The 12,017-nt window shown below is 36.3% G+C and overlaps 1 protein-coding gene and 1 non-coding gene across 2 annotated transcripts in view; one reads left to right on the plus strand and one right to left on the minus strand.

Annotated features, from left to right (window-relative positions):
• HDAC9 (histone deacetylase 9) overlaps positions 1–12,017 on the plus strand; it is a 555,319-nt gene that overhangs the window by 80,015 nt on the left and 463,287 nt on the right. The window lies entirely within an intron of this gene.
• Positions 9,251–9,377, minus strand: LOC123647891. The gene has a single exon (XR_006738419.1). It is a non-coding gene; the product is annotated as a U6atac minor spliceosomal RNA (small nuclear RNA).

The raw sequence follows: 12,017 nt of genomic DNA on the forward strand, positions 1-12,017 counted from the left end.
GGCTTTCAGAGCAATTAATTTTATGGTTAGAAGTAAAACAACTTTATTTACAGACAGCCATTAACAGGCAAAAAAGTCCATCATTTGTTATTTGAAAAACATCAGAGAAGCCAGTGATTTTCAATTTGGACTATGCATTAAAATCACCTGGAGAACTGAAAAAAAGACAAAAAACAAAATCTGAACCAGGACTACCACCTCTATGATTCTGACTCAATTATCTCACTCAACTTATGTGAGGCTTAGGCATGAGTATTCATTAAATGTCCAAGGTGATTACAATGTGCAGCCAGTGTTGAGAACCACTATTAAAGGAAGGATTAGGAAAGTACAAAAAATACAAAATAAATATAAAATCGTTACCATTTAGGAGATAACACATATCCTTTCCAAAAGAGGAAATATTGTCTAATTAGTTATGAAAACTAAACTTTTAGCTGTATTTTGAAAGGAAACAAATGAATCTCATTTAAATATTGTTACAAGGATAGGTGGGAGTACATGTTTATGTTTTTAAAAAAAGCCTTCTTTCTGTGTGTATTTAAGCTCACTTATTTTCTTATCTTCAAGATTATTAAATCTCAACTATGGGCCTAGCTTCCTCCCCCCTTCATTATTCCAGTTTATGAATTGAAACTGTGCTTTAATTTACAAATGCATAATTTAAACTCAGTGTAGTGAGTGCAGGCAACACAAAATACAGTTATTACCTTGGGTATTTTTTCTCCATAAGGAAAGCATGGTTACTGTTACAAAATGATATTTGGTCACTTTGTGCAAGGTATCTTGATCATTCTGGGCCTAGGATGCTTTTTCTATAAAACTGGGATATCATACATTGTTGACTAGCAATTACCATTTATTGAGTGTTCATTATATTTCAGGTTCTAAGTGAACTAAATTGCTTTATAATGTGATATCTCATTTAATCAGAGTAAAACTCCTGTGGAATAAGTACTATTTTTTAAAATCCTATACTTTTCTTTTTGAAACAGAGGCTTGCTCTATTGCCCTGGGTAGAGTGCAGTGGTCTCATTATAGCTCACAGCAACCTCAAACTCCTGGGCTCAAGCAATCCTTCTGCCTCAGCCTCCTGAGTAGGTGGGACTACAGGTGCATGGCACCATGTGTGGCTAATTTTTCTATTTTTAGTAGAGATGGAGTCTCTCTCTTGCTCAGGCTGGTCTCAAACTCCTGAGCTCAAGCAATCCTTTCACCATGGCCTCCCAGAGTGCTAGCATTATAGGTGTAAGCCACCGTGCCAGGCTTTTTTTTTAGAGACAGGGTCTCATTCTTTTGTCTAGGCTGGAGTGCAGTGGTACAATTATAGCTCACTGCAGCCTTGAACTCCTGAGCTCAAGTGATCCTCCTGCTTCAGTCTCTTGAGTAGCTGGGACTACAGGCACATGCCACTGTGCCCAGCTAAGTTTTAAATTTTTTGCAGAGATAAGGTCTCACTATCTTGTCCAGGCTGGGCTTGAACACCTGGCTGCAAGTGATCTTCCTGCCTTGGCCTCCCACAGCACTGGGATTATAGGTATGAGCTGTCCTGCCCAGCCTCAAACCCTATTTTAAAGATGAGAAACCAAGTCTCAGAGACTTGTCTATGGTAAACATGTCTAAGGTTGTACATCTAGTTAAAGATGGGCCAGGTTGTGAATTTGAGTAGTCCAACACCACGGGCAGTGGTAACAAGGTAACAGTAAACTTTTATGAAGACAAAATTTTCTGTTTACCTGACTGGCTAAAACTAGAAATTAAAGCTGGTACCTTGTTTATAGGGAAGCTTTCCAAAAAGACAGTCCTGATACTTCCCAACTGAACAACAGATTTTTCTGTTGAAGCTAACAAGGAACAGGTGCACTGCTAACAACTTTGCACCGCTCTTCACTCCCAAATCTCAGGGAAAACTTCTGGTTGGGGGAAGATAGAAGAGAACTCATGTGAATTAATTTGAATTGGCTTGATGAGTGTCACTTGAGGGAAGCCCAGCAAGCTTGAGGTCGAAAAACTAAATTTCTGGCTTCGCCGTTCATGCCCTAGAACTGTGGTCCTCAAACCCCGGGCTGCAGACTGCTACAGGTCCATGGCCTATAAGGGACCAGGCTGCAGAGCTCTGCCACCCACCCTCAACCCTCTATCCTTGGAAAAATTGTCTTCCATGAAACCGGTCCCTGGTGCCAAAAAGGTTGGAGACCACTGCCCTGGAAGTCACTCAACTTTTCTAAATCTCAGTTTTCTCATCTTTAAAATGGAAATGTTGACGCAGTAACTGAATTCCTTACCTCAAAGGGCTGAAGATCAAATAGGATAATGTACTGTAAAAACTCTAAATAAAGCATGTTTTTGTGCTATACACTGTGCATTCCTAAAAAAAAAAAAAAAGAAAGCATGTCTTTGAAAACTTAATCAGATTTTTGTTTTCTAGTTGGAAGTCTTTATTCCTTTCATACACAGAATTAAAAAAAAAAATTTTTTTCTGTACTTGAACTAGAATGCCCTCCCAAACCACTTGGACTGACGTACTTAAAATCCCTAGGCATTTAAGCAATCTCCAAGGGCACCAATTACTGCCTAATGGGTAAAATCCCATGATAAATTGTAATAGCACTAGCAATTCATTCATTCAGCAATGTATATTGAGTGCCTACTGTGTGTCCAGAATGGTTTTATTGGAAATAAAAGTCATTAAAAATAAAAGCAAACAAAAATGAAATTGTCTATTAAGCACCTACTGTGGACCAAGTGTTACATATAATCTCATTTAATTTTCACAGCAATACTGCAACATAGGTTTTATTACTAGCATTACTTATAAATGAAGATACTGAGGTTCACAGAGTTTAAGAGACATGTCTAGCACCTCCTAGCAAGGAGATGGTAAAACTGGAATTAAAATGTTAACTCCTCTTCCAGTAATTGGTTTTACTTTTGAACACTAATTTTTAATTCATTTATTCATACTTCATTCAGACTAATCCTTTTGACTTTTTTCTTTCTATGAACATCACAGATTTTTTTTAGCCACCTGTGCTTAAAACAGTGGCACCATTTTTGAAACTCTTACTTTGGTCCCCTCCACATAAAGCCTGTTTGGATCTTCATCAACCTTATCTTCCATTTTTGTTGCCCACCTTTAGCACTCATTACTTCCTGCTACTACTATTGTAGTAGGCTTCTAACTAGTCTTCCTACTTTTACTCTCTTGTCCATTCAGCCCAATCTGTACACTGTGGCCTGGTTAATCTTACTAAAGCACAAATTTAATTATGCTCTTTCTCAGAAATCTTCCATGGCTTGCCGTGGTCTACAGAAATTGTCCATACTCAACAAGGCATTCCCACTGTCTAGGGTATAGGGCAAACCACATTTCCATCCTCCTCTCTCACTGTGCTCCTTCCTGTACACAAAATCAGAGTTTCCCAGGCTTGTCTGATAAGAACACCTGGGGCTTATTAGTACACAAGTTCCCAGGCCCCACTTGAAACTACTAGGCCAGCATCCTCAGGCCTTTACAGAGCCTTGTGGGGCATGGTAAGACCGGTGGTCCTCTGAAAACTCAGAGCACAGGTATGCAGCTGTGGCCATCCTGGGTCTCTTGCTAGCACTGTGTGTTGAGGAAGTCAGCCAGTAGCCAGTGTCGCCTGACATGATGACACTTAGTCATCACCTGAGTCCTCCCAGCCACCCTTTTTCACACATCCCTGAGGTGCAAACCAAGTACCTAAGGACCCAGACACTTTAATTGAAGTGAATCCTCCACAGAGGTGATTTTCTCACATTTGTACGAGCATGAGACATTTTTATGTGAGCACAATGTGAAACACATAAAGGAGGTTTATTTGTAAGTAAATGTTTAGCTAACATAAAAATTGTCCCATTTTGAAATTATATAGATAGGTATAAATAATATGTATAATTACATATAATTAAATATGTGTATATATGTACCTAAATGACTATGGGCATAAGTATATATGTGTTTGAATATATGTGTGTATAGGCACACACACATACACATATGATTTTCCTTCCTCCCAAATTATTACTATACAGATGTTCCATAACTTAAAATGGGCCATGTCCACACAAACTTATTGTAAGTTGAACAATTGTAAGTCAAACTATGATAAGTTGGGGACCATCTGTATAAACTGGCTTATAAAAAGACCCCCAATATTATAAGATAAAAAACTTTAACCATAAGATTATGAAGCAAAAGGGAAATAATGGCCAGAAAGTAAGATGGAGTGGAGACATTTTTCTGTAAAACTTTTTACGTTGTCATTGAAATGCTATTAAATCGTGCATTGAGATAAAGATTATTGCTTTTCTCTTTTTCTTTTATTTTTCCCAATTTGCATTGTTAATAACTACTCACTTTTTAAAATTACTTGTATTGTCACTATTTTTACAGATTTTTTTCTCCTCAGCAATTTCTATTTGTCACAAATTCCTTTTAAATATTGCATTTTTATGAGCCCAAAGTTTAAAAAATTGGAAATGAAATAACAGCATATAATTGTTTTGTTTCTAAAAACAAAAAATCTAGAACCTTTGACTATTGTACAAATTAGGCTTAGAAGTAAACATAGAGTGTTGTTTTAATTGGAAGGTGAAGAAATCATTTTAAAACCCATAAGTAAATTGAAATATTTAATGATACATTCTGAATGTGATCAAGTAATGTGAACACTAATTCATTCTTTTCCGTCTTCTTGCATCTATCCATCCATCCATTCATCTATCCATCCACCCACAATATAGTTATTAAATGCCCACTGTGTATAGTGCAAGAGCAGATGTGTGCTCCTAAAGTTTTGCTGCAGCCTTGATATTCACTGGGTAACACTGACTTTCTCAAAGCTAAAGGAAATAAATGAGTCTGTGTCACCATCTTAGATTGATTAACTTCAATATTAAAGTATTTGTTTTTTATGGTGATTTAATATTTTAAATATGTGTGTACCTTTAGTGTCCTGTTACTCAGCGTTATGAAATGTTTTTTGACAATTACAGTCATACTGTGTCTGGCCATGAAATCAGTGGCTCCACTGTCTCACTGGGTGGAATGCTCTCTTTTTCCAAGTGGGACAGGCTAGTCCAGGGTATGTGCTCTTATGTAGTCTCCTGGCCTTCTTCACTGCACCAACATTCAGGCCTTAGTCACCTCTTGTAAAAAGTGGGGTTATCTGTGCTGTGCGTGTTGCACCTAGTCTTGGGGCTACTCTCTTTCTTGGTAGGGAGGGCTGGGCTGTGCACACCCTGAAAGAGACAGTGAGAGGCTGTTGTTGCCTTTGGCTTCAGCTGTCCTGTTCTTGGGGGAAGAGACTGGGCTTTGAAGCTAAGTAAACTCACATTTAAATCCAGTTTCCATCACTGATCTTGGACAAAATATCCTCTTTTACATTTGTAAATTATGGAGAATATTCTGTATCTCATGGATTTTATCCACTGTAAAAAGTTTACTTCCCTTCTCTACCAGCAAATATTTGTTGACTGCAACTGATAATAATTTTAGAATTACAGGTATCAGGCTACAGTTGAGGCTTGAACAATGCAGTGGTTGGGGTGCTCCCACACCCCCATCAGCTGAAAATCTGCGTATACCGTTTGACTCTCCAAAAATCTTCTTCTTTTTTTTTTTTTGAGACAGAGTCTCACACTGTCGCCCTGCCTAGGGTGCAGTGGTGTAATGATAGCTGACTGCAACCTCAAACTACTAGGCTCAAGCAATCCTTCTGCCGTAGCCTCCCCAATAGCTGGGACTACAGGTGCATGCCACCACACCCAGCTAATTTTTCTATTTTTTGTAGATACAGGGGTCTTGCTCTTGCTCATGCTGGTCTCAAACTCCTGACCTCAAGCAATCCTCCTGCCTTGGCTTCCCAAAGGTCATAGGGAATATGGTGTGATATAGTTTCCACCATGAGATTTGGCATGAAATATTAATAGAATGAGACTTAAATTCTAGCTCTGCCATTTATTAGCTATGTGAGTGCAGAAAAGTTACTTAACTTGACCAAACACAGTTTATTCCTCAAATAATCTTTACAAACCTGGTAAACATTAGATGAAATCATGTAATAAAAATGTAAGACTTCTGTGTAGTCTTATCACTCTGTACCATAATTTAAATATGTTTACACTGTTTTCCAATTCCCGAAAAAATGATTTTATACTAACCCAGAGAACTCTCTTTAAATATCATTCTTTGTTTCAAATGTATTTCCTTGTGGCAGGAAGCGATAAAAACACGTGGCATGGACAGCTAGTGACTGAAGAGGAAGTTAATGGTGTTTGTTTTTCCTCCAGAATTAGAGTTAAAAAATTAAAAATAAAAATGTGGCTTGCCATGTTTGTAAAATATACACAAGTCTTTGGTTACAGGATGACAATGAACCTAATTTTTTGACATTTGTATTTCTTTGATATTTATGAAGTATTTTCAAAATTTAAAAATTTGAGGCTTTACCTTTCATTTTGTAGACTATAATGATTAAAATATCCAAATGCTATTAAATATGTGTCAAATTTATTTCTTCTTTTCCCTGTCAACTTAGAAAGTGAGATAAGGTTTAGAGTAAAGCATTTTGAAATCATTGACAAGCAGATATGATACTGTTAGGATTCCATGTCAAGGTTGTATTGCCTTTGAGGAGAACTTTTAGGTGGTTTTTAAGGTTTGATAGGAAGAAGTAAACAAGGCCTTTCCTGACAGCTATGTCCTGGAAACAAAAAAAGCCAAAAAACCCCAATTGTGATTGGAAAGTATTGCTTGACTCAAATTTCAGCTCATTTATCACCACATTCTTCTGCACTCCTGAAGCTGAGATAGGATGAACTGGGAGGTGTCACAGTAGAAGGCACTTGTTTAAGAAAATCTATCTACAAGTGATAATAGATGCTATTCTAAAAGTTAGAATATTTTTATTTCAGAGAACAAATCTGTAGGTTGGATGGAAGAATGCAACTTCTTTGAAATGTCTTTCGTTTAATTAAAAATCAAGATTTATGTGGTTTGCTACTGCTGAATAATATAATTCTGACTTTTGTTTAGCTATTGTGTGGTGGTTTATAAAGATTCAAATGCACTTTGTTATGGGTAAATTGGAGTTCCTTTGATAGATGTTTAACTTTTTATTTTAAAACCCCCTGTGCTCTCGCATGTTGTCAGTTTGGCAGTAGTCATACACATGGGAAAATCACTTTTAAACCTGTTGAGTGGAAAGGATCATGGGTATTTATTGTGAGAAGAAAGGGAAGGTAAAGATGTTGTAGGTTATACCATTTCAAGAATTAGCTTTGGAAGGTCATTGAGGAAATAGTATTTGGAAGTGGAAGATATTTTTATATTGCTTCTAAGTAAAATCATGATTTTTCTCTTGATGAACTGCAAACAAATTATCTAGTCCAGTGTTGATGAAATCAATTTAGTAGGTTGCAATTAAACAACGGAGTAGAACAGACTACAACATACCAGAGTGCACACACATTGTAAGATTAAGTATTAATTTATGAAACTGATGTTTGAGTTTTATATGCATAGGCATATTTCTATATATGCATATGTACACTGTATTTCATATGAAATATATTTCTCAGTGTGAGTAGCAGTTGAAGAAGCTTGAAAGCCATGAGTTTTTCTCCCATTTTACAGAGGAGGGAACTGAAAGAAGCTGACTCCTGGTTTATTTGAGTGAGTTTCCATGAAGTGGCTTATCTACCATCAGGTCTCTCTCCTGTTATCATCTGTTTGATCACCTATGGGTCTTTTAAAATTTTTCCCCATGCTAAAAAGTTTCTATATTCTTGTGATCAGAATCAAAGATGATGATTCTGGGGAGATAAATCGTCACTGAGTCCCTGAGCACCATGTTGGGTAGGTGGTTTAATACCAAGGGGGAAAAACAGAATATTTATAGCTTTCTGTATAGACAAGGTCAGTTATTTTCCATAGGTAAAATCAGGTGTAAAGTTGGGACAATAATGTAATAAATTTCATCAATAATAGAGATAAGTAATCTTTATTAGCTTTTACTATTTGTTTCAGTTCAGTTCAACAAATATTTATTGAGCTTCTACTCTGTGCCAGGTATTTTGCCAGCCACTTCCTCCCTCCTTTATGGGGAATGAGATATTTAGACAATTAAATTGACCTCCCTTTGCTTGTGGTAGGTATATAAGGAGATTTACTGAGATAAGAGGTGTTTTGTTTGTCCAAGGTAAAAGAGATGTAGCTCCATGCTTTAAAACAAAATATGCCACTTTGGAACTCTGTTATATTTTATCTAGAAATGTTCCTAATATTTTGAACTCAACCTTTCACTCATTAGGAAGTCCTGTAATGATAAGATTTACCTGTAATATTTTTCTCTATCTTTGTTTTCATAACACATTGATTTTTATTGAACCTTCTGCCTGTTGCTATTTACACAGTGTCAGTTCTGCACCACGAGCAGATGAATTTTTTTTTTTTTCTTTGACAACCTGAGAATCAAGGCAGCAGGACCAAGGGGGCCGACTGTCTGGCTGCCATGTGAAGCTTTGTCATTCCCACATTGTTACTGCTTCTTGTTTGCCTTTCTTTGTGGCAGGTCCTGAAGGTGGTGTTCTGTTTTCTGTCTGTGCTTTTTGTTTTTAAAGTGTTTGTGCAAAGCATATCATTCTGTTTTTAGTTTGCTTATTAGTTGAGTGTTGGCCATGTAACTCATTGCCTGTAGCAGTTACAGCATCATGGAATAGTCCCCAGATGGCACCATGAGCCTGCTTTTTCTTGATGGCTGTCACTGCAAAGAGGGATACCCATTAGGTAGGTCTAAGCCAAAGAAGGAAGATATGTAAACAGAGGCTGATCTTGTCAGTAGGTCTAGAAAAGCTGCTTTTTTTTGTTTTTAATTGGCAATCTTTTAAATCTTTGCTAATTTGAACAATTAAACATGATATTTTTTTACTCATTTTTACTTGTATTCTAATTATTAGTGGTTTTGAACATTTTTCCATATCTTTATAGGATTTTCTTTCCCTGTTTTGAATTTATGTTTGTGTCCTTTGCTCATTTTTCTTTCAGACTGTTCTGTTTTGTTATTGATTTATGTTATTATTATTGAAATTAATTTTTTGATAGTGGTTAAACTTTTATCTCTTTAATACATTGTGAGTGTACATTTTAGTGGTATTAAGTATATTTATATTGTTGTGCAGCCATCACCACTGTACATCTCTGGAACTTTTCCATCATCCCAAACTGGAAAAAACATGGTTAAATGCTACAAAGTAGGTGGTAAAACCTTAACTATATGTGTGTTGTGCAGGCCTGAGGGCCTCTTCCATTCTCGTCAAGGGGAATGCCTACCTTCTCTCCTTTCATACAACACCAGAAATACTTCTTGAATGATATAATCCCCTAATTATATCTCTGGATCCAATGCTGCCGTGACTATTGCTGCTTCATTTTAAAAGATGTATTTATACATTAAATAAACAAGCAAACAGTTGTTTTCACATGACCATCTTACTGAGCAAGTTCTGTTTTGTTTAGTCTTTATACTTCCTCCAGTTTTTATTTAATCTACTGGTGTTTGATGTTTTTCTTTCTTGCCAATGTGGTATTTCCAGCTGTGCATGGAAATTAATTTTCTATTTGAACAGACAATTCCAGGAAATTATCTATTAAGGTTATAGGAGGCAAAGAAAATTTTGTTTTACATTTTTTTGTAAAACAAAAAAATTTCTTGGCATTATAAGGGAGGGGGTGAAGGTTGGTTGGTTTAAGAGTTCATGATTGGCAGTTTATTTTTTGTTTTTAACTAATATTATTTTTTATTTTTTTTTTTTTTGAGACAGAGTCTCACTTTGTTGCCCGGGCTAGAGTGAGTGCCGTGGCATCAGCCTAGCTCACAGCAACCTCAGACTCCTGGGCTTAAGCGATCCTACTGCCTCAGCCTCCCGAGTAGCTGGGACTACAGGCATGAGCCACCATGCCCGGCTAATTTTTTTGTATATATATTTTTAGTTGGCCAGATAATTTCTTTCTATTTTTGGTAGAGACGGGGTCTCACTCTTGCTCAGGCTGGTCTCGAACTCCTGACCTCGAGCGATCCACCCGCCTCGGCCTCCCAGAGCTAGGATTACAGGCGTGAGCCACCGCGCCCGGCCCTGTTTTTAACTAATATTATTTAAATAAAATAAATTATGCCATTGGTCACAAAAGTGGTCAATAATAGAAAGTGTGTGGCACTGAAAACTTGTTCTCCAACTGACAAAATAATTCTAAATGGATCTTCCATGGACTCTGAAACGTTTTTTGGACAGTAGACCTCTTTGTGAATCTGACTGATTCTGTGGAACCTCAAAACTTAAGGTCTACAGAATCTTATCCATTACCTTAAAGGTGAGGTGTGCTTTGGAATTGAGAATTTATCAGATTGTAAAAATGTATTAGGTTTTAAGAACCACTTAAACCTATATATTATATTACCTGTCACAATTAATGGAGTCTGGGATGGCTCTGCATCATAAAAAATATTAATATTTCTACAGTGAAGTTCCTATACTTTAATCCTCAATGAGATAAATGAAAACAATAAATAGCCTCATGTCTGTGTAGGCCAGTTTTTGATGCCATATGAGTTTAGATTTGTCACCAAATGAGTTTTGTTCTTTAGGATCATGAATAAGGAACAAACAAAATTTCACCTTTGTTTTAGGGGCTGCCACCTCCCTTGTTTAGAAGTGGCTTGGCTCCATGCTCCAAGCGTGCCTGCTTCTCAGCCCCACTTGAGTTATGGACTTGGCATTTTCACTGTTACGGACATTTTTGTTACTCAGCAATTCCTCTGCTGAATTACTCAACAAATCCTCTGCTGAATTTAATTCCTTGTTTTTCAGCCACGTTGTGCCTGAGCTTTGATTCTTTATATTCAATGTTTGCCATTGAGTGTAAATGTTTCGTCATACCTTAAGCATACATATTATGTTCTTCATTGTCTCTATTCCTTTGCACTAGTTGTTCTCAATACTTTAAATGCCTTTTCTTCTCTTCCTCCTGTTAAATTTATCCCCTGTCACATTCTTCTACTAGGATAATTTAGTTTCTCCCTTTTTTATATTTTATTATACTTAGAGTTTTTTGTCATTTCTTCCATCAGACTATAAGTTTCTTGAGAGTAGTACCTCTTTGTATAGCCATTGCCTTGCACAGTGCCTGGCATGTCACAGATTCAAAACTTTTTAGCTCAAGATAAAGAGAAAGTGTGTATTTGGAGGTAATGGAGTGAGACGGGAGACTGGAGAAAGAGGGATGTGCAGTAGAAATAAATTAGAGAACCAAGACAGAGTGGTATGAAACAACTGTGGTTTTGTTTAGCTTATATGCACATGAGGATTAGAAAATTAAAAGATTTATATGGTTTTGAGAATTAAGAAAATTTCAAAAAAGGTAAATTCCCAGGACTTTGATTTCTGTCCAAAATTGAGGAGGTTGGATTACGAATTTTTTGGATTCGTTAGAGTTCAAAAATTCTGGAGAAGACATCTATATGCCAAAAATTATTCTAAGCTGCAAAAAATGGCCCTGAGTAAATTCAGAAATAAGTATTATAGCAAATCATCTTCTGAACCTCTTCTTTTGATGTTTTTATTAATGCAGTATCAATCAAAATATTATAATAAACAAATCAAAGCTTTCATATAATCTTGCCTAGAAGCAGCTTTGGGCTAAACATTTCTTCCCAAAATATTAAAAGTGTGATTTTAAAAAAATATATCCTTTACAGAGGGCCTAACCCTATTTTATATAGATGTAAATTAATATAGCTATAAAAAAGAAAAAATACAAGCAGCATTTTTCTTTAAATTTAAGCACTATAAAGAAATTTTGGTTTTTGTTGAAGTTTTAGTCTATTACAAATATTCCAACTCTAAAATCTTCTCAGAATTAATTATCTAATTTAAAACAAAAGGAGGAATCACTGATTCAAATGATCCGTGTTTACCACACTTCATTCAAAATTCTA

The sequence above is a fragment of the Lemur catta genome, chromosome 11, assembly GCF_020740605.2.
Source record: "Lemur catta isolate mLemCat1 chromosome 11, mLemCat1.pri, whole genome shotgun sequence".
In the NCBI taxonomy this organism is placed as follows: Eukaryota; Metazoa; Chordata; class Mammalia; order Primates; family Lemuridae; genus Lemur; species Lemur catta.